The 22,721-nt window shown below is 43.8% G+C and overlaps 1 long non-coding RNA gene across 1 annotated transcript; it reads left to right on the forward strand.

Moving 5' to 3' along the window:
* The first annotated feature begins 1,569 nt into the window (after window positions 1-1,569).
* LOC128342284 (uncharacterized) lies at window positions 1,570-13,797 on the forward strand. The gene is made up of 2 exons (XR_008314888.1): window positions 1,570-1,616; window positions 13,333-13,797. It is a non-coding gene; the product is annotated as an uncharacterized LOC128342284 (long non-coding RNA).
* Window positions 13,798-22,721: the final 8,924 nt, after the last annotated feature.

Here is a 22,721-nt window from a genome sequence, read left to right on the forward strand (position 1 = left end):
TACGAACATGCCTGGCCATTCTGACTCTGTAGGAATAGTCCTTGTCTCTCTAAGCCACTTTGTTTTTGCAGACCCACGGTTTGAGTGATCATGGGTTCCCCAGAGAGATCCTTGGAGGATATTGTACAAGAAACAATTATAAACCCTAGCCCGAGAAAGCGGTATATTAGTATAAGTTCTGATGATGAGAAACTCCTGCCAGCCAAGCGTCCCGAAGAAGAAGACCAAGAACTTTATGAAATCTGGCAGGGAATCTTGGAAGATGCAGCGGTAGAATCTTTTGGAGATCAGGTAAATAAAGACTGTTGGCGTTACAGGCTTGGGGAGTATGTGAGAGTTCCCAGGGCTGCAACATAAAAACTGTGTTCTTTAATGATTTCCCAGGAGGGTGAGGACCCATACCTTGACACACTGCCTCTAGCAATGTGGAACTATACAGAGCCCGGGAACATGCATATCAGGGTGCGTATGGAGAATTTAGAGGGGGGAATATCTCTTTTAAAAGAAAGATAGAAAGAAATAGTAATAACAGCATACCTTCCCCATGCTACAGATTCCTCCCGCTGTGAGAACGCGTCAACCCAGCCATGTTACTATGCAGAATTTCCTAGGACTACAAGTGGATGATTCAGATTACATACCAGCAAGAAAAAGGCGATCTGCTATGAAAGGACTTGTCAGAGCGGGGGTATATGGAATTTTAAAATACTGCCTGAAGAATTACATGCATGATTCATGCTACGGGTGTATGGTTCAAGCAGGGGGGCAAGACTCACATGAATGTGTTACTTGGACCGATAGAAATATTTCCAGATTTATTAGAATATTGTCATCAAGGATGTGTGTGAAAGCGGTGCTCCACATAATTATTATAATTGCTTACAGCTTGAAAATGTTATTGCTGACTAGGGATACCGTGAATCAGACTCTAAACCTCATCAGTAGTGTTAAGGGCTCTGATGACCCGCAGGTTGTGTTAGAAGCTATCCCACAACAGAAGGATTCCAGAATGCTCTCTTTTGTGAACTGTGTCCTCGAAAAAAGGGGGTACAGACAGTTTCTTGTTCCAGAGGTAGCTGAACAAATTCCCTCGCAAAAGTCTAATGGGACTATTGTACACGGTTGCCCTCTGGTGGTATGTGCTTTGGCTTTTGTGTATGTGTGTGTTAATACATTCATCATAGAATATTCTGACTGCTTTTGTATGTCTATTAAAATGCTATTTTCTTATGTATCATTTCATAAATTAAAAAAAATGATCCTGACTCTAAACAAATGACTGCTTTATTTTTGCTGGGGATACCCTATTACAGATATATTTTACAAGGAGCTTCACCAGCCCTGAGGGTTCTGTAGTAGGGTGGGGTCCGACAAGAGGAGGAGGATGCGTTCACCAGACAATGGCCCTTTAGCAGTGGGGAGATAATCCCATCAGCCAGCATGAATCTTTTACCACTCCCCTAATCAGCATGCATGAGGACATCCAATCAGAAAGGACTTGCAAGACCATGTGGGCACAGAACTCACATTGATAAAACTAGTGTGAAGCAGGAAGTCTCTCTCTTTCACCTTGAAGAACTCCCAGAAGCAGGAGCCTGCTGAGAAAGAAGTCTAAGGTATGGCTACCCACCATTTTATAACTTGTTTTTTCTACACCATGTGGCTGGGCCTACTTTTGAATCTGTTTGATATCTTTTGAATCTGTCTGCATCCTTAGTAAATTCTTATTTTATCTCTGGAGAGCATGCTCTAGGTCCATGTTTGCTTTGAAAGTGCATGTATCTTTAGCAATTTCTCTCATTTTTTTCTCCATGTGGAAGGAATTGGGAGGCCTGTTTTTGAAACTGTTTGCATCTTTAGTAAATTCTTATTTTATCTCTGGAGAGCATGCTGTAGGGAACAGGATTGGTTTTGAATCTTACCCACAGGGCCTTTAAAAAAACAAAAATAAATAAAAATGAAAACCCAGACATTTTTTATTTTTAAATCTTTATTCTTAAAACCTATATTTACACAGGCAGTATTATATACAGCATTTTTGATGTATGCCTCAAGATCTGTAGAAATCTAGTATTCCAAGGGCAGTTTCTGTTATCTACAAAACAGCTCTCCTGCAACAAATAAATAAACAGGGTCATGCATGCGCAACTCACAATCCTGTAAATGGTTTAAATTAAATAAACTCACCCAGCATACATGTTCAAGCCAGCCACACCTTACAATGTAATCTGTAATAAAAAGGGCCATCTTGTCCATGATTTGCTGGCTCACCGCAGGACATAGACCAGTGTTTCTCAACTGCCGGTCCGCGGACCGCTGCCGGTCCGCGGAGGGTTGAGTGCTGGTCTGCGACCTAGCTGCTTGGAAGGTAGGTCTCTGAAGAGTAGGCGGCGGCAGCAATCGGAGCCGAACCGTTTCCATTTGTTTTCCTCTCCCCGGTATAAGCTTGGCCAATAAGGGTAGATCAGGGGCGGGTCTTGTGCCGGCGGTTGAGAAACACTGCATAAACTACCATCAATTCTCCCTCCAATTCTGGGATCCAGCCGCCTCGTGCGGCGCCCCGCCCATTTGGCTAGGGGCTCGCGTTCTGCTTCTGCTTCCCGTCTCGCGCCGGCTTTGGTGAGCCAGAAAGGTCAGAGCAGCAGCTATTGGCAAGCGAGAAGAAGCAGAAGTGGGCACAGTGCAAAAGGTCCTGCTATTGTCTCCCCTTCCCCACTTTCTTTCTTTGGCTGCAGGGTTTGGGAAGTGGTTTAGTCTTTCCACGTCATTTACTGCAATTGCCAGCGGGTGGGGAGCAGTTTGGGATTAAGGCGTTGCACTGTTCACCTTTTAAACATCTCTGGCGGATGCAACCGTGCAGTGAAAGACTCGGATGTTTGCATTTTGCCTTTGCATCCATCACAACTGCAGGAGACGCCTAAGAGAACGGGGAGTGGAGTGGGGAGGAAAGAGAAGGAGGCAATTCGAGCTGAAAAGCAGCGTTGTGTCCCTCTCGGACTGCAACTGGGTTAAATGCGAAGGGTTAAGCAGCAGGCGCTCTTCTAATATAATAGAAGGCACAAGCCGCGAGGAGTGCTTTGGCAACAAGGAATCGCAGGGCTGTTGCTATTCTGGGCCCACCGAAATTGCGAGCGTGTGGGTGGGAGGCAGTCGAAGAGGGAGGTGAGAACATCTGTTTCCCACTCTGCGCCCGTATTGTTGGAATCCAGCAGATGGGAAAGACGAAGGCTCCAATCGGGACGCTGGCAGTTACGTGATTTTTACTGGAGCAGATTGTGTTCTGACCTAAAAGCGTCTACACCCGGGACCGTTTTGGCTGCTCTGATTCTCTGAAACCCCCTGCGAGGTTCTCCGTGTGGCCTGTCTGCCCTTGTGTCAAATGATTGCAGTTGGGCTTGGGGTAGGCAATGTAACTGGAGCTTACGGATGTAAAAGCAAACGGAATATTGGGGGGGGGAACAGTACCAGTTGCAAGGACTTTTGTGGTATCTGACAGTTAACCTTTGTTGCTGTGGAACAAATCAGTGATCTGGAAGGAACGTGGGTCTGTTGATACTCGAGAGTTGCAACAGTTGTGCTAAAGTCAACAATGCTCCCTCTACGTGGAGGTCAAATGTGCAGTGGTGGTGGAGTAGGTGACCTTGTTTCCCACTGAAACGGTAGTGTTCAGGCTTTTACTGTTTGTATAGCAACTCCCTGCACTAGAGGCGTGGTGCAAACAAAATTTATGAGAAACATTTTTCAAGTTCCTCAATGCACCCTTTCCGGCCACGTGGGGTCTCCTCTGGGCCATTTCACCCAATAATGTTACACAAAATGGCCGCATGACCATTATCACACCTGCTCACTCGGACCTTTCCGGAGCCTGAAACCTGTTCCTATTGGTCCAGGGTGACTAGGCGTGTTCGTAGAGGGGTCACATGTCCACCTTCGGACATGTCTGGACATATTCTGCGGTAGGCATGATAGGGTAGGTGCCAAACTTCCGGGGGTGAGGGCGTCCCCCACTTCTGACCCTTTCCGGTCACGTGGGGGTCTCCTCAGGCCCTTCCGATGACATATTTCCGGTGACGAAAGCACATTTTGACAGTTGCACTAGATGACTAGTCCACTCTGCTAACTTGGCAAAGAGGCACATTTTAATGTGGTGATTCATTCTCTTTATTTAGCAGGGGCAGAGTAATTGGCCCTATCCTCCACCAGCACAGTACCTGCAGAGACTGTTGTTGATGTCTATCTTTTTTTCTTGTTGGATTGTGAGCACTTTGGGGGACAGGGATCCATCTTATTTATTCATTATTGATCTGTGTAAACTGCTTTGGCAACCTTTTTGTTGAAAAACAGTATATAATAGTTGTTGCTTTTGTTGTCTGTTGTTGTTGTATTTGAGTCCTTTTCTCAGCCAGCCCTAGGGTAGCTCTGGAACATTTCTGCTAAATGGAGAGCTTTAAATTCCACCTGCCCCACACAACTGCATTCTGTTACATAACCAATGGGCAGACAGAGCTGGTTTTGTGGTAACAAGCATGACTTCTCTCCTTTGCTAGGCAGGTTTCACCCTGTTTGTTTGTGAATGGGAGACAAAGATGGGCAAAATATGTTGTCCAAGACTGCAGCTCCTATCTGTTCAACCTCGGTTTTGAGGTCTTGCAGGGTGTTAGCAGTGGCCTCAAAAGCAGCTTCCAGGCGAGCAGAGATATTCACCATAGTGCACTCAAGTTCAAATACTCCGAACTAGGGCAACATGGCCCTCACCGCTGCATGGAAAGTAGTGTTTCAGAGAGCAAGGATGTGAACTGCCCTCATCCCCCTAGAGTATGAGTGGTGTAAGTGCTGGCTCCCCTCTAGGTTGGGGTGCACCATGATAGGAGAGACTCCCACCCCCAAAGTACAAGTTCCCCCAATATTTCCCGGGTGAGATTTTAGGGCAGGCATCACTACAACTCCAGTAGCATCCTAGGATGTCTATCTTTGCCCAATTCTTCCATTTGGGGTCTTGCTCTTCCCCACACCTTCTCCTCCTAATCAGGAAGACATCTCAGGGAGTAGATAGAAGACATATAGGCTGACCCCAGTGCGCTCAAGAAAGGGGAGTCAAATGGGGTATCAGGGTTTGATTCAGAAGGTCACTGTCATGAACATTGACTCACCATTATCAAGCACCCATATAATACCAACAGTAGTGCTCACTTGCCAAGCCTCCATCTTGCACCTAGGACATGAAGTAGATCAAGTAACATTCACTGCACTCATGGCTATCATCCTGTACACCTGATGAGTGGCCACATCAGGTAGTGCCAGATCTGACCTACCTCGGAATATCGCCCCCCAGGGACCCTTTTGCTTTGCACACAAAGGAAAGGGTTCCCTTGTACCCTGACAGAGGTGGCCATCAAAGGGTGGGGACCAGTTGGATGTTCCACACTAAATCTCAGTATGGTGGTGGTATTTCCATATTTCCATGGGCCATCCTGAGCCACCATGCCCAATGGAATAGGATTTGTGTCCCACAGGTCCAGGGAAGTAGTTGCACACCCAGCAACTAGAAAGATTGGCGTCTCTGGCAGTCAGATTCACAGCAACTCCCAAAGGTTCATCTCCTAATCTGCCAACACAGGCTTCACAGCCAACCAGGCCAGGCCCACAAGGATAACAGCCACAGCCCCACCAATCTCATTTTCCAGCTAGTATAGCTCTTCCTTCACTGTTTTCGCAGGAAGCTCCACCTCCACCAGCATAGGTCTCTCCAATATGATCTCAAACAGAGTCAACTGCAAATGGATAGCAAAACATATGGCAAGGCATCCAGCTAAGGCAGACTAGTGTCCTTCACCACCTTAGCCAATTTATTATTTAAGTTCTGGTTCTGACACTCCACATAGGCTGAACCTTCAGGGTGGTATGGGGTGTGAAGCTGTAGTTGGATCCCAAGAGCCTTGGAGACCAGTTTGATCTCCTTACTGGTAAAGTGAGATCCCATATCACAGTTCCCATCTCACAGACAGATGGGCAGGCCCCATCTTGGGATAATATCAATCAGGAGGCATTTTGCAACCGTCTCAGCATCTGCCTTTTGGCAGGGAAGCATCTCAGACCATCCTGACAACACACAAAGGAGCACTAGCAAATGACCAAATCCCTGGGATGGTGGTTGGTCTGTGAAGTCTATCTGGAATGTCTGGAAGGGGCCCTCCATCCTTGATCTCATGGAAGGCCATGTCTATGTTCTTGGACCAGCGTTGTGGGTTTGGCAGGTGGGAAAGACTGGCAGACCTCCTGGGCTTCTATGCTTGCAAAAGTGGCAAACCAGAAATTACACAAATAGGCAGCAATCTCCCCTTTGTTGCTGTGTGAGCCTTGATGATCCACATGAACAAGCTGTTTAATCAGTTCACACAGGGCCACTAGGCAACTGTTGGGGTGATGCCAGATGCCATGGGCATCCTGGCTTCACCTTGTGCAGAGCCAGAGGTGCCGCTCCCCGTCAGAGGCTGCCTGCTGAAGGCAAGGGAAGTCCTCTTGGAGCAAGGGCTGGGATTTTGGGGGTGTATGAGGTGTACATGAGGCAGCCAATATCATGTGGACCGGAGGACTTCTTCGGGCAGCAGACCGTGCTGCGATTTCCCTTTGCAACCAGATCAGTAGCTGTAGTGTGGGCATGGCAGTGTACAATAGCAAGAGCTGTGGGTAAAATAGTATTTATTTATTATTTACTGGAAAAATTTCTATTCTGCCCAAAACCTACATCTCTGAGCAGTTCACAATAAAAGAACAATCAAAACAAAATTTAAACTTTTTAAAAACTTAGAACTTAAAATGAGTTCCAAAGCCTTCGGGCAGCAAAGAGGGACTCCTGTCCCTCAGTAGCCACCAGACGAGCCGGTGGCAACTATAGCTGAACTTCTCCAGATGATCTTACTGGGTTGCGGGAATCATAGCGAAGACGATGTTCTCTTAAATACCCAGGACCTAAGCTGTTTAGGGCTATATAGGTTATAACCAGCAACTTGTATTTTGCCCAGGAATTTATTGGCAGCCAGTGTAGCTCTTTCAATATGGTAGTAATATGGTCTCTCCGAGATGACCCAGAAACCAACCTGGCTGCCGCATTCTGTACCAACTACAGTTTCTAGTCTATGTACATGAGCCCCTGGTGGCGCAGTGGTAAAACTGCCGCCCTGTAACCAGAAGGTTACAAGTTCGATTCTGACCAGGGGCTCAAGGTTGACTCAGCCTTCCATCCTTCCGAGGTCAGTAAAATGAGTACCCAGAATGTTGGGGGCAATATGCTAAATCATTGTAAACCGCTTAGAGAGCTCCGGCTATAGAGCGGTATATAAATGTAGGTGCTATTGCTATTGCTATTGCTACAAAGGCAGCCCCACATAGAGTACATTGCAGTGGTCAAGCCTGAAGGTTACCAGCATATGTACCACTGTTTTGAGGTCACTGATCTCAAGAAATGGATGCAGCTGGCATATCAACCAAAACTGATAATAAGCACTCCTGGCCAATGTCTCAACCTGAGAAACCAGGGAAAACTTTGGGTACAGGAACACTCCCAAGCTACTTACCTGATCTTTCATGGGGAGTGAAACCCCATTCAGAACAGGCAGATCTAAACCATCTCTCAGGTCAAGAACCCCCACAGTCAGTCCCTCTGTCTTATTTCAATTCAACTTCAGTTTGTTATCCCTCATCCAGCCCATTACTATCTCCAAACAGGCATTTAGAGGAGATGTGCTATCTCATGATGAGTTTGACATGGAGAAATAAATGTGGATGTCACCAGCATATAGATAACACCCTGCACCAAATCCCTTGATGATATCTCCCTTCAGACACTCGAAGGATTCAATGGTTGAAGCAGGAGGAGAGAAGCGGGATTGCGGGCTGACATTGGACAATGGTGACATTTGCTGCAGCTAAAAGTTGGATTTCATACTTGGTCTGGTGGCTGGCTATCAGATAGAATAACAGAAAATTGATTATTTATTTATTTATTACATTGATAAACTGCCCCATTCAGAAGCTCTGGGCATTCTACAACAACTTTAAAAATATAAAAACCCACAATTGAAAACAGAATGCTAAAAACAATATAAAAACAATTCAACAACAACAACAATTAAAACCATTTAAATCCAATAAATACTTTAAAAAACCCAACACTTTACAAGCCTTGGAAGGCCGGGAAAAACAGATGAGTTTTTAGGGCTCTCTTAAAGGCTGACAGCGAGTCTAAACTGCGGATATCTGCTAGAAGTGCATTCTATACACCAGGAGCAGCTATAGAAAAGTCCATGTTCCGAGTCGCCGCCAGACATACCGGTGGTAAATTGAGACAGACCTCTCCAGATGACCTCAACAAGCAATGGGGATCATACCGAAGAAGGCGCTCTCTAAGGTAACCCAGACCCAAGCCATTCAGAGCTAAAAAGGTCATAACCAGCACTTTGTATTTTGCCCGGAAACATATCGGCATCCATTGCAGCTGTTTTAGAACAGGCATAATATGGTATCTCCAGATTACCCCAGAGACCAAGCTGGCTGCCGCATTTTGAACTAACTGAAGTTTCCAAACTACATACAAAGGCAGCCCCACGTAGAGCGCATTGCAGTAGTTGAGCCTGAAGGTTATCACCTGATGCACACTGCTTTGAGATTGTTCTCTTCAAGGAATGGATGCAGCTGTCAAATCAGCCAAAGTTGATAGAAAGCGCTCCCGGCCATAGACTCCACCTGAGATACCATGGTGATGCCTGGATCCAAGAGCATTCCCAAGCTCTGTATCTGTTTCTTCTGCAGGAGTGTAACCCCATCCAGCAAAGGAAGATTTAACACATCCCCCTAAATGCCGTAAACTCTAGATTAGAGTTGGGGGGAAACATGGAGCTTGGGGACTTGGGACCTAAAGGAACTCCCACTCCTGAATCAGCCTCTCTCTACACTGCAGTCATATGCCCATGCTCTCTTTTCTAAAATATCCTGTAATCTTTGGTCACAGAGATAAGATGCTTTCAATTGTCACTCTGGCTCTAGCAAATACAGGGAGGGCAGTGGGGGCAGCTGAGAGCCACTGCTGGCAATGGACTTGGGGGGCAGGATGTCAACACTCACCATTCTGAGGCACAGTCACCACCTGAGGCTGACACCTCACCCTTGCTCATGGGGTAGCCACCCTTGAATACTTGTGTATGTACATACTGAAAAACCCTGCTGGATCAAAGCCATCCAAATTAGCATTCCTGTTTTCCACAGCAGCTGGCTGGACACATGCAGGAAACCCCTGCTTATGGAGCCAGTAGGCCTTCCCTAGTCTTGTCCCCCAGGAACTGGTAATTAGAGGTAGACTACATGGGAAGGCTCCATTTAGCTGGGTGTCTTATAGCCATTGATAGAACTAACATCCATGCATTTTTCTAGTACCCTTTTACACCACCAAAGGACGAGCCCATCATCAAATCCTTGGCATTGGACATCTTCCCTGCCATTGGACATCTCTTTGCCTTCCTTGTCACATTGGCCCTCAGTCACAACTCATGAAGTTAAATGTTTAATCACACAATTAAAGAGAGGGAAATCACCGGGTAATGATTTCATTTCCCCAGATTTTTTGTTATCTAATATAGATTGGTGGGCCCCAATTTTGGCAGCCTTGTTCACATACATAGACTGCACGGCCCATATCCCTAAAGATTGGGGGCTTGCGGTTGCCGTCCCGATCCATAAAAAAGGAGCATGGGATGACCCTATGAACTATAGACCTATAAGTCTGCTTAGCGTAATCAGCAAACTTTACGCAAAACATCTGTGTGTTAAACTTTGTGAATGGATGGACCAGGAGGGCATTTTAGAACAGGAGCAAGCATGGTTTAGACCAGGTAGGTCAGTGTTCGACCACTGCATTGTGTTGCAATATTTAATCGAAAAATATGTGCATAAAAGGAAAACCCCACTTTATGCTGCTTTCATTGATTTTCAGATGGCTTTTGACTCTGTTTCAAGAGGCATCCTCTGGGCAAAATTACTCCAAACATCAATTGATAGGAGGCTGTTGTTATTAATCGACAGACTTCACGAAAATTCAACTCTCTGTGTACACCTTGACAATATGGGTCATCTCTCAAAGGAAATATCCACAAAAAAGGGAGTTAGACAGGGCTGCATATTAGCTCCTTTTTTTATTTAATCTATATGTGAATGACTTTATCCAGCGACTACAAGACACGGATATACATGTCCCCAAATTGGCTGACAAATATCTATCGATTCGTATGTACGCTGATGATGCTGTGATCCTGTCCCAAACCAGAATAGGTTTAAAGAAAGCTTTGGGAGTGTTGGCCGATTACTGTAAAGAAGTGCAGATAGCAATAAATTACACCAAAACAAAGATTCTCAGTTTCAGCACAAGAAATCGTAGCCTCAACTGGTCAATTGATGGCCGCAGGATAGACCAGGTAAAGCAATTTAAATACCTAGGGGTAGTTTTCCAGTTTAATGGCCATAAAACTGCCCATATGAGATCTGCTGTAGATAAGGCCAAACGAAGTATCACAGCTATACTAAGATTTTATCGGTCTCAAGGGGGTCATTACATTCCAGCTGCTATCAAACTTTACATGGTTAAAGTAGTCCCCCAGCTTCTTTATGGGACACAACTGGGGTCATATTCCAATTTTGATGAACTCAAGAAAATCCAAACAGGTTTTTTGAGAACGCTATTTGGCGTACCCAATTGTGTGCCCAATGTGGCAGTTCGCCGGGAGGCGGGTCTACTCAAATTGGAATCCAGGGCATGGCTAGTAAGAATATTTTATTGGATTAAACTCCACCTTTATCCAATGGGAATAATTCCTAAATTCTTATCGGCTGAGGTACAATCATCCTGGAGTAGGGACATAACAGATAAACTTAGTCAAAGTGGACTATCTCCTGTCCTACTGCTGGAGGCTGGCGAAAATACAGCCCGTAGACTGGTGAGACAGAGACTGATAGATATAGATATACAAACTGAGAAGGCCAATGTTCCGTTTTTCTATAAATCAATTTATGCTCAGGCGGACCTTACTCCTGCAGCATATTTATTTACAATCACCTTAAGAAAATTTAGATGGGCCAGGTTTAATGTTTTCCCATCGGCTTTACTCTATGGGAAATATGCAAAACTACCCTATGAAGAAAGGAAATGTCCTTGCGATCAAGCGGTTGAAACATTGGCCCATATTTTATTGAAATGCCCTATATATCAGAACATAAGGCACCAACTAATTGGCCCATTACTAAAAGATCTGAATGGAAAAGATGATGACCCGACGGTAACGTTTCTATTAAATGACAAGGATATAGCAATCTCGGCCGCACTAGCTAAGTTTTGTTATGTGGCCTTAAGATTACGGCCCTTAAAGGAATAGAGTTTCTGAGGCTTTGGAGAAGCTATAATATATATATAAGTACTCCATTATAAATGATTGATTGGTTTTATATTTAATGTTTTATATTTGTTGAAAGTATGTGTTAGTTTTTCATGTAAATGTATTGTACTATTTGGTGAAAGACCGTAAATAAATAAATACAAATACAAAAAATCCTTGGCAAGTGTATCTTCAAAAAATTTTAGGCCAAGATAACCTGCTCCTCCATGACCCATCTCAGAGTAGGAGAGTTCTCACAAACATGTTTTTCCCCAGCTCTGCACCTGGTGCCATGCAAAGAGCCAGGGAAGTCGCAGAGGTGATGCTTCCCCTTGTAATCATACAAAACACTATGATTTCTTCTTCATCTGCCTGCCAAAGCTCAAGGGGCGTCTCCTACATTGCTTTGGGGACCAAAAAGGGAAAAGTCAGAATTGAGAGCAGTATGAGGAAACTTCTTGAAACGGTGTCTACGCAGGACCAAGACATAAATAAGTCTTGTGAGCATCTTGGCAGGTGAGGACTCTGGTGGAGTGAGGGCTCAAATCATCCCCTCTGCCTTGCAAGCCACAGCTGGATTCCACCTGTAGGAAAAAGGTCGTCTCACAGCCTCTGCCTTCCAAGAGGGCTTAGCTTCTTCTGATAAGCTTAATAAAGAGCTAAATGCTTTCACAAAGGAGGTTACTGTTGCAGGCAGAACCAGAATGATAGTGCTGCTGCTGCTGCTGCCCCCCCAGGCAGCCTGTGCATTGCTGAAGACAGATTCCAACTGGGATGAGCTCAGATCTGAGGCAGCAGATGACAACAGCTCGGATGAACATGAAGCTATGAATTATTACAGGAAAGGAGACCACATCATTAGTGGAGTTATCGCTCCAAATTTGGGTATAATGGTACCATTTATCTTCTATGAGCCTCCCCGTCTCAGGATCATGAAGTGAGCAATTATTTGGTGATGGGCTGTTGTATTAATGCAAAGTGTGCAATTACTTGTGGAAGGGGGTTGCACAAATGCAAGGATCATTGTGCTTGTGCAACAAGGCACACAACCTGTGGCATGCCTCCAACACTTTGATGGTACTTATGCACAGGAGCACAATTTTGAGAATTAATACAATTTTGTTTATTGCACAAATACTTCATTAGTCACAAATACTTCATTAGGAATTTTGTTTTTCTACTCCTCAGCAAAAGAACCAGCATTCTTCTTTTTCTTTAAATTCTGTCACCTGACACAGGCTGTGGTGAAACATTTTTGTAGGTGGTGATCTAAACCCAGAATGCCGATTGACAGTTTCCCCTTCTATCCTTGGCAACAGTGACTCTTACAAGGTAGCAAAAGTTCCTGAGTGTGTTTTGAGTTGCACCTCTTCTGTAGTAAGCAGAACTCAATCCATTGTGCATTGTTGAACACTACCTCCCCAGTTGCCTTTCTTCTAAACTAAAACACCTCAAATATTGGGGCCTTTCCTTGTACAGAAAGCACTCCAGACCCCTAAACTTTCTGGTTGCCCCTTTCTGTACCTTTCCCCAATTTAGTGCCATCCTTTTTAAAAATATGGCAACCAAAACTCTACACAGAATTCCAAATGTAGCAGCTCCGTGGATTTGTAGAAGGATATTGTAAGTGTAGCACTTTTCATTTTCCTCTCTTTTCTAATCGTCCCTCACATGGAATTTGCCTGTGGCACTTTTCTCCTCTCCAGCAAAGACCCCAAAATCTCCCCTGACTTCACTGCAGTAATGGTATTCCTCCCCACGAACCCATTACAACCTTTATTTGGCCTTTATCTCATGTGGTTCTTATTCAGTGATGTATATATGTCCTGGTAAGGATCTGATATAGAAGAAAGCATGTGACCTTTTGATTGCATTGTGTGGAAGATGAACATGTGACATGTGCATTTTCTTGCAGATTATCAACTTTGTACTACTGGCACATCTTGTCCTTCTTGTTTGCCATTCAGGAGGTCAACCAAGACCCATGGCTCTTGCCCAACATCTCCCTGGGCTACAGCATCTATGATACCTATTTTGATGGAAGAATTACTTCGGATGCCATGATAGACCTCCTATCTGGGAGTGGAAACAATATTCCATATAGGAACTGCAGGCAAAAGAATAAGTTCCTGGCTATTCTGGAAGCAGCTGAATCAGACATCTCCAGCCAAATTTCATCCTTCTCCGGCATCTACAAGCTCCCACAGGTATGCCAAGGGCAGGCAGGGGAGTGTTGGAGGAAAGAACTGGACCTGATTCCGTTTTGCTGTTACTCTGGTGAAATCAGAAAAAGACACAGGTCCTCAAGAAGTGAGGTCAAAGGAGAAAGTGATTGGAATGTGTATTTGGTTATATGCATTTGATAAAGTACAAAGCTTCATAGTGGCTCTCTCTTTCTTGCTGTATTCTGGACAAAGCAGGAGAGGAGAGCTGATAGGCATTCATCTTCTCAATATAAGAACAGATCCTATGCCCTGTGGGATGCTGTGGTTAACGTCAGAGTTCTCTGAGTACAGTCTGCATGCTTGGTGGGGTTCTTGTGGTTTGTTTGTTTACATACACTGCATTTTAACAAAGATAGCTACATTCACCCCTCCAATATTATATCCTAGAAGAGCAATCTAATCCATGGATTGCATGTAATGAGTTGAATTAAATTGTTCTTCTATATTTTTAAAATTGATATTGGATTGAATCCAACTAAGACTTTTGTTTGGAGTGCCATAAAAATCCAATAAATAAATAAATAAATAAATAAATCCTGCTTTCTTTATTAGTCCAAACTCATTATATATATTATTTATTCAATTTTTATACCGTCCTTCCGAAATGGCACAGGGCGGTTTACAATTAAAACAGAAATCATTAGAAACAATTAAAACAGAGATACAAATATAAATACCAGTTTAAAACATCTTAAAAAACAATTAAACTATCAAAACAATTAAAACCCTGAAAACCAGGTTAACATTAAAACAGTTAAAACTGATTAAAAACCTTGAAAGGCCAGGCCAAACAGATGGCTTTTAAGGGCTCTCTTGAAGGTCAGTAAGGAATCAAGATTACGAATTTCTGCTGCGAGTGCATTCCATAGTCCAGGAGCAGCTACAGAGAAAGTCCGTCTCTGAGTCGCCACCAAACAAACCGGTGACAACTGGAGACGGACCTCCCCAGATGACCTTAACATGCGGTGGGGATAATGTAAAAGAAAGCGCTCTCTAAGATATCTTGGACCCAAGCCGTTCTTGGACACAAGCCAAGCCATATCTTGGACCCTGTAAGAGATTTTTGTCACTCCAAAATCCCTGCAACCAGGAATAATTGAAGACTCCAAAAATCCTCACATTACCAATGGGTTCTTTTTATGGTGCTGGCTGTCAAGAATCCCAAGACCCAAGAAGACACGAGGAGAAGTGAAGAGATTATATTTAATCAAAACAGATTTATTTTCTTACCAATATTCAGATGAATCACAGCATGCAGCAAAATTACTTCTCTCACACAAAGCAGACACAAAACTAACAGCCTCCTTTCAGTCATAATACTCACAGCCTCGGACCAACTTCCTCCTTTCCTCCTTTCATGTGCCGTGCCTGCGCCACCCTACCTGAGGGAGAGAGCCCGGACGGTCTTTCATCCACTGCTCCCACCGACCCTCTCTGCCCCAAATCAGGGTCCTAAGTATCCCACCCTATCTGCCCACGCACCCGACGGTGATTGGCCAGAGCGAGGGGTCCTGACAATTGATGTCCCATGGCTAACCTGTTCCATTTGACATTTTACACCATTGGCTAGGGGAGATGTCATTGGCTAGGGGAGATGCGAAAGAGGAACAAGGCATGGGCTGAGCGACCCCCCCTTCAAATGGAACATCGAGCCCTGGCTACTTTCTATATGAGTTACCGAAAAATGAGGAAGTGTGTCTGAGCTAACAGGCTGATTCTCTCTGATTAGACGAGAGAGAAGGTGGGGGCTTTCCTGAACAGTGGGCAAGAAATTGCTCACTCGGCACTCTGTATAAGCTCTGGGACTCCACCGAGGTCTAATTTTGAGCACAATGAGGGGGATCTGGGACTTTACCTATATGACAGCATTGCTCATGGGTTCATGCTAAGATCAAGTCCTAAACCACAAACAGACTCATGTCAAGCTAAAACAATCTAAAACAATATGGCTAACCTATCTATACACCTATTCAATATGAAATTGACCTGATTAGGACTTACACCCAAGCCAGGTGGGGGAAGAAGTGGGCGCAGGTTGGCTGTGGAGAGAAAATAGTGACGGTGATGGGGGAAGAAGGAGGTGGTGATGGGCGGGGGTGGGGAAAGAAGGAGGTGATAATTGGCCGGGACGGAGATGGAGAAAACTGGGATGGCAACGGCGGGGGTTTGGGGAAGAAGGACACAGTGACGAGTAGGGGGAGAGGAAATGGTGACAGCAACAGCAGGGGGGACAGGGAATAACTAGAGGCGTAGATGCTTTGCGCCCGGCCCAGCTAGTATTTGATTAAATCCTTTATGAAATGGTATAAGTAGGCATAATTTTAATCTGGAATCCTTTAGGATTTGCAGATTGTGAATCTATATCCTCATTATGAAGCTATATGCTTGGTGCTTTGTGACCTGCACAGTATCTCTACCACCATTTTTTTCTGAGGATCTCCACACTGTTTCCAGCCCACACACTGAAATAACTTTTCATTATTCTTGCCCCTCAACACCATTTTTTAAAGGGATTGTTCAATTACCTCATTGGGGAAACAAGCTATTTGGAAGGGAGTATCTTTGAGGTCCAATGAAACTCACTCCCTTGTAGGTATGCATTGAGAATTGCATGCTCGGTCATCAAAAAGCTGCATGAAAGGGGTTTGCTTAATATGTACCTCAGTCCAGTACCATCTTCTCCAATGCTGCCTGGGAAGAGGAAAGCATGGCTTCTTCATGTTCAACGTCACTCTACAGCAATAAATTACCTTGATTTCAGGGGATGGGAGGGAATGGTTTGTGCAGCCAGTTTCCTTACTACATTTCTTTGAAACTTCCTATCTAGAGTAGGGATGTGTGCAAAACCGATTCGCCGGGTTCGGTTCAAATTCGAACCGGTTTCGACCCAGGAGGGGTGGTTTGGTTTTGGTTTTGTCCGAACCACCCCCTGGTTCAGTTCGAATTTGAACTGGTTTGAACCTCAAAAAGTAGCTAGGATGAAAGCTGACCTTGTGTTCCACCTACCACCCAAACCCAAAATCGATTGGACCTCCCTCTGATTTTTTACAAATTTTTAAAATATTTTCAAGTTATGCCCATAACTCCCTATCTGGAGCACTTAGGGGCCAAAAGCTGGGGTGTGTGGTGGGAACCCATGGGTGTCCTCCACCCCAAAGATCCCAAGGCAATTGGTTGCTCCTAGTATTATTGGTGAATTTTTGTTTTAAAAAAAGTTTCCCATTGGAAAGAATGGGGATTTTGGGCAGCCCCGAACCCACCTCTGTGGGGTGGCAGCACCTCCAAAGTGGGTCTGGGGCCATGGAAAAAATGGCCTCAGTCCCTCCCAAGCATCCCCGGATAGATAGCTGTGATGGTTATTTTAATTAAGATTTTCTAAGGCATTAAATAATATCTAATTGGAAAGAATAGAATGTGTGTCAGTTGGTGAAAAGTAAAGTCAGCAAGCTCTGAGAGAGATACTTATTTATGATAAATTTATTTATTTATGATATACTTATGATAAGTATACTGAGGTATTCTGAGTGCAGATTCTATGATAGCAAATGAGATTTTCAATGAGACACCATGAATCCACTCTATTATGCTATCATAGAATCCACACTCAATACCTCAGAAACAAGAGAACCCTGTACCCCATGGGTTAGAAACCCATGGGGGTGGTTGGCACCCTATGTACACTACACCACCACTCACTCTGGGCCACCCCAGCAGCCCTCAAGTGCACTTATGGGGCTGCTGAAAGCTCCATATACCTTATGAGGAAAAACCTTAAAGACGTGTAAATTTCAACAATTCACCAAAAATCAGCCCTCTGCCCAAATCCTTTGAAAAAATTCAGGTAGCTTCCTTGCCCCTACCTGGCACTACCACCAACCCCACACTGCTCTAGGCCACCTCTTTGCCCCCGACGTGAAGCTATACATTTGCTGACACCTCCATGCTTCTTTATGGAGAAAAACCTTGAAGTAAACTTCAAAAATCACTTAAAAATCATCCCTTTGCCCAATTCCTTTCTCCCCCCCCCCAAATTCAATTTTATTGATTTTAACAATAGTAATTTTATCCTTAACAAATAAACAAAAGTGGACTTCCCGCACGCACACATCTCTTCGTGAATCATCAGTTGTAAAGTTTACCCTTGCTATAATAATAATTCAAAACATAAATTTAAACCCTTACAAACACAGTTCATCTACCCAACCTGCAATTTTTACTAAATTTCAAACCCTGCTGTAAAGTCCATATTAGGAAAACAGTTCTTTAGATACAACAAAAATGGTTTCCAATCTTCTTTAAAACATTCTAAGTTTTGCTCTGTTATCAATGTTGTAAGTTTTGCCATCTCCGCATATACCAAAATTTTTAGCCGCCAATCTTCTTTTGAAGGCAGTTCATTACTCTTCCATTTATGTGCATATATTATTCTGGCCGCCGTAGAAGCGTACATTAAAAATGTTAAATTAGTTATAGAGATTACACCTTGTGTTATTCCCAGCAGGAAGGATTCTGGCCTCTTAGGAAATGTCATTTTAAATATTTTCTTTAACTTATTATATATCATGTCCCAATAGACCCTAGCCTTCCCACAAGTCCACCACATATGAAAAAAAGTACCTTCAGAATGTCCACACTTCCAACATTTGTTTGAAACATTTTTATACATTAATGCCAATTTTTTTGGCATCAAATACCATCTATACATCATTTTATAGTAATTTTCTTTGAAAATATAACATTAAATTTTAAATCATTTTCCCAGGCTGCCATTTCTATCTTACACCCCACATCTTGAGCCCACTTTATCATGGTCATTTTAACCACTTCCTCTCTTGTCTCCACCAGAAGTAAAAGTTTATACATTTTAGAAACTAATTTTTCATCATTTTCACATAATTCCTTCTCAAAACTCAAAATCTGATCTTCAAATCCAACTTTAAACTCCTTCTTATATATCTCATTTAACTGATGGTACTGAAACCAATCTCTGACCAAGTATTGTACTTCAGTTAAACTTTTTAACTTACAGTCTTTTCCCTGAAAATATAGCAAATCCCTATAGGTACCCCAATGCAGTTGCATATTTACTTCTTTACGTGATAACGCTTCAATTGGAGATACCCATAACGGAGTTTTAGGTTCCAACCATTTTTTATATTTTAACCACACCCTCATTAAACTCCTTCTTACATAATGGTTCAAAAAATCTTTATGTATTTTGCTTTTTTCATACCACAGATATGCATGCCATCCAAACCTTCTATCAAATCCTTCCAAATCAAGTATTCTAGGGTTCCTTAATGTTATCCCTTCTTTTAGCCACGTCAAACAAACAGCATCAAAATACAACCTTAAGTCCGGTAAGGTAAGACCACCTCTTTCCTTTGCATCCGTTAAATTCTTAAAATTAATTCTTGGTCTTTTCCCTTGCCAAACAGACTAAGTTATATCCTTCTGCCATTGCTTAAAACAAGTTAAAGTATTGATTATAGGAATAGTCTGAAAGAGAAATAACATTTTACCTTTGCCCAATTCCTTTCAAATAATTCTGATAGCTTCCTTGCCCAGCCTAGGAACTACCACCCACCACATTCCACTCTACGACACGAGTGTCCGATTGCTTTGGGGTTTGGGTGACAGGTACCACTGGGTGCCAGCTACCATCCTACCAATTTTTGGGTGTCTGAACAGGTCTGAACCTGTTCGAACCGGTTTGAATCCGAACTGAACCAGGGGGTGGTTTGAACAAAACCCAAACCGAACCACCCCTGGTTCAGACCTGGTTCAAATCCTAACCAACCCGGTTTTTTGCACATCTCTAATGGACAAAAGAAAGCACAGCACAAGGAGGTGGTACACACACAGAGACACACAGACAAGGACACAGTCAGGGAATCACAGAGACCAGCAGCAAAGGAAGCAAGCAAGGGTGTCAGATGATGATCCCACAACTGCAGCCAAAGAGAATTTTCCAGGCAAGAGGCTTGGTTTAAATAGGTTTGAAACTCCCTCCTTTGAGAGTCCCCACCTTTGCACTCATGCCCTGGCCAACAGGGTGCCAGGTCTCAACAGTGCAACAGCCAACAGCCTACCAGATCGCAAGACTCATTCTGGCCAATCAAGGGATCAATAGCGCAGCCAATGCAATGCCTAAAAAATAGCCTCACAAAATGGATGCCAGTAGCAAAAGTTTCAAGAAGGAGCCACAAAATGGAGGGCACACTTTTAACATTTTACAGACCCAATAGAGCCCAATGGCACATTGGAACCGGTTCAAACTGTTTTGAACCAGTTTGGATCGAACCGGTTCAGATTCAGAAGAGCCCAGTCTGGCTCGATTTCAAGCCGTAGAACCGGGCCGGTTCAAATTTGAACCAGTTCGCACATCCCTAATCTAGAGGTCCTTCATCCCAATCCTTCATCTCATCCCACAATAATAAAAGCTCAGTTGGAATGTATACCAAGAAGGAGGAAAGGTAGCACCAAGTTCAGGAGGACACAAGCATGGCTAACAAATAGAGTCAGGGAAGCTCTATTTCCTTCCTCTATTCCTTTCTTCTGGAAGGGCAGACGACTTCTTTTAGACAATGGAATTCCTTCCCAAATGAAGAGAACAGAAAGGAACATAAACTCTGGGAAAGGAAATGCAGGGAGACAAGAGGGATGGCAAAAGAGAGTTTGAGGAGCATATAACTAGAAATGTCAAGGGAAATCACAACAACATCTTTAAATATATCAGAAAAAGGAAACCTGCCAGGGAGGCAGTTGGACCCTTAGAAAAAGAGGGCATGAAAGGGATTATTAAGCAGGATGTTGCAAAGAAGCTCAAGGGGTTCTTTGTCTTCATGGCAGAGGATACTGACCATATACCTGCTCCGGAACTTATGTTCTCAGGCTTGGGTGCTAAAGAACTGAGACTATTTGAGGTGACAAGAGAAGATGTTCTAAACTATCTTGAAAAACTGAAAATTGACAAAGAATCACAACCAGATGGTATCTACCCAATAGTTCTTAAAGAACTCCAATGGGCAATTGCTGACCTCCTGGCAAAAATATGTAACTTATCCCGAAAATCAGGCTCAGAGGAGTGAAAAGTGGCTAATTTAACTCCTCTTTTGAGAAAAGGATCCAGGAAATTCCAGGCCGGTTATCTTAATTAACTTCTGTGCTGGTTAAATGGATGGAAATTAATTAAAGACTAAATTGTTAAACATATAAGGCCAGTTCACATGTACACTTTAACCACAGTTAAATCTGCCTGAAATTGTAACTATAGTAGCCCAAAATGTGGTTAAGGGTCTAAAATTAACTCCAGTTTGCCCCACCAAACTCCAAGTGGAACTGGAGGTTTTCTCTAAGCTTCACCAACAAACACAGTTTTGCCACTGAAGAATTATGCCCAAGGCAGACCCGGCCATAATTGGCTATGGGGTGGAGACTGCCTTGGTCGGCCTGATGGATGATCTCCAACTGGGAATTGACAGAGGAAGTGTGACTCTGTTCGTCCTTTTGGACGTCTCGGCAGCTTTCGATACTATCGGCCATAGTATCTTTCTGGATACTATGGGGTTGGGAGGGGGTTGGAAGTTGGAGGCACCACCCCCTACCTCTGGGGCAGGTTCCAGATGGTGTCCCTTGGAGAATGCTGTTCTTCAAAATCTGAACTTTTGTATGCTGTCCCTCAGGGCTCCGTATTGTCTCCAATATTGTTGAGCATCTACATGAAACCGGTGGGAGAGATCATCAGGAGATTCGGTGCAGGGTGCTATTAGAATGCTGATGACACCCAAATCTATTTATCCATGCCAGCATCATCGGGAGAGGGCATAACCTCCTTAAATGCCTGCCTGGAGTTGGTAATGGGCTGGATGAGGGATGACAAACTGAGACTGAATCCGGCTAAGACGGAGGTACTCATTGTGCGGGGTCGGAACTCGAGAGATGATTTTGATCTGCCTGTTCTGGATGGGGTCACACTTCCCCAGGAAGAAAAGGTCCGCAGACTAGGGCTGCTTCTGGATTTCTCCTTGGTGTCCCAAGTTGAGACAGTGGCCAGAAGTGCCTTCTATCAGCTTCGGCTGATACGCCAGCTGCAACAATTTCTTGAGTTACTTGAGTTAGCTGACCTTAAAACAGTGGTGCATCTGCTGGTAACCTCCTAACTGGATTACTGCAATGCGCTCTATATGGGGCTGCCCTTGTACGTAGTCTGGAAACTACCGTTGGTCCAGAATGTGGCAGCCAGGCTGGTCTCTGGGTCATCTAGGAGAGACCATATTACTCCCATATTGAAGGAGTTACACTGGCTGCCGATATGTTTCCGGGGAAAATACAAGGTTTTGGTCATAACCTATAAAGCCCTAAACAGATTGGGCCCTGGGTATTTAAGAGAACATCTTCCTCGTTATGAACACTACCGCCCATTGAGATCATCAGGAGAGGTCCGTCTGCATTTGCCACCAGCTCATCTGGTGGCTACTCAGGGACGGGCCTTCTCCGTTGCTGCCCTGAGGCTTTGGAATACGCTCCCTAGTGAAATAAGAGCCTCCCCATCTCTGACATCTTTTTAAAAGTCCTTAAAGATGCATTTCTTCACCCAGACTTTTAACTGATATTGTTTTGATTGTTTTAATGTTGTTTTTTAGAATATTGTTTTAAAGTTTTAGATCGTGTTTTAACTTCATTACTTTTAATATTTTTGTTTATTGTTTTTGTTTTTAATTAATATTTTACTTTTTAATCTTCTTGTAAACCGCCCTGAGACATAAGTTTTGGGCAGTGTAAAAATATGATAGATAAATAAATAAATAAATAAGTGGATAAATAAATAAATAAATAAATTGCAGTAAAGCACCCATTGCCAAACCCCATCATAGAGGAGGCGGCACAGACCTGCCTGAGCATGTGGCTTCTCCATGATTTTGGCAATTCTCACTGGCAGCCACTTGGAAAATGAGCCTTTCCCCTCCTGTCAGCCTTACAGATATTGAGTTGCCAGACAAAAGAGACACTCACACTGCCCATCCCGAACTGTTCTTCACACAGAAAGGGTCGGTAAGGTGGGCCCAGCCAATTCACC

This window comes from Hemicordylus capensis, chromosome 2 (assembly GCF_027244095.1).
Source record: "Hemicordylus capensis ecotype Gifberg chromosome 2, rHemCap1.1.pri, whole genome shotgun sequence".
Lineage (NCBI taxonomy): Eukaryota > Metazoa > Chordata > Lepidosauria > Squamata > Cordylidae > Hemicordylus > Hemicordylus capensis.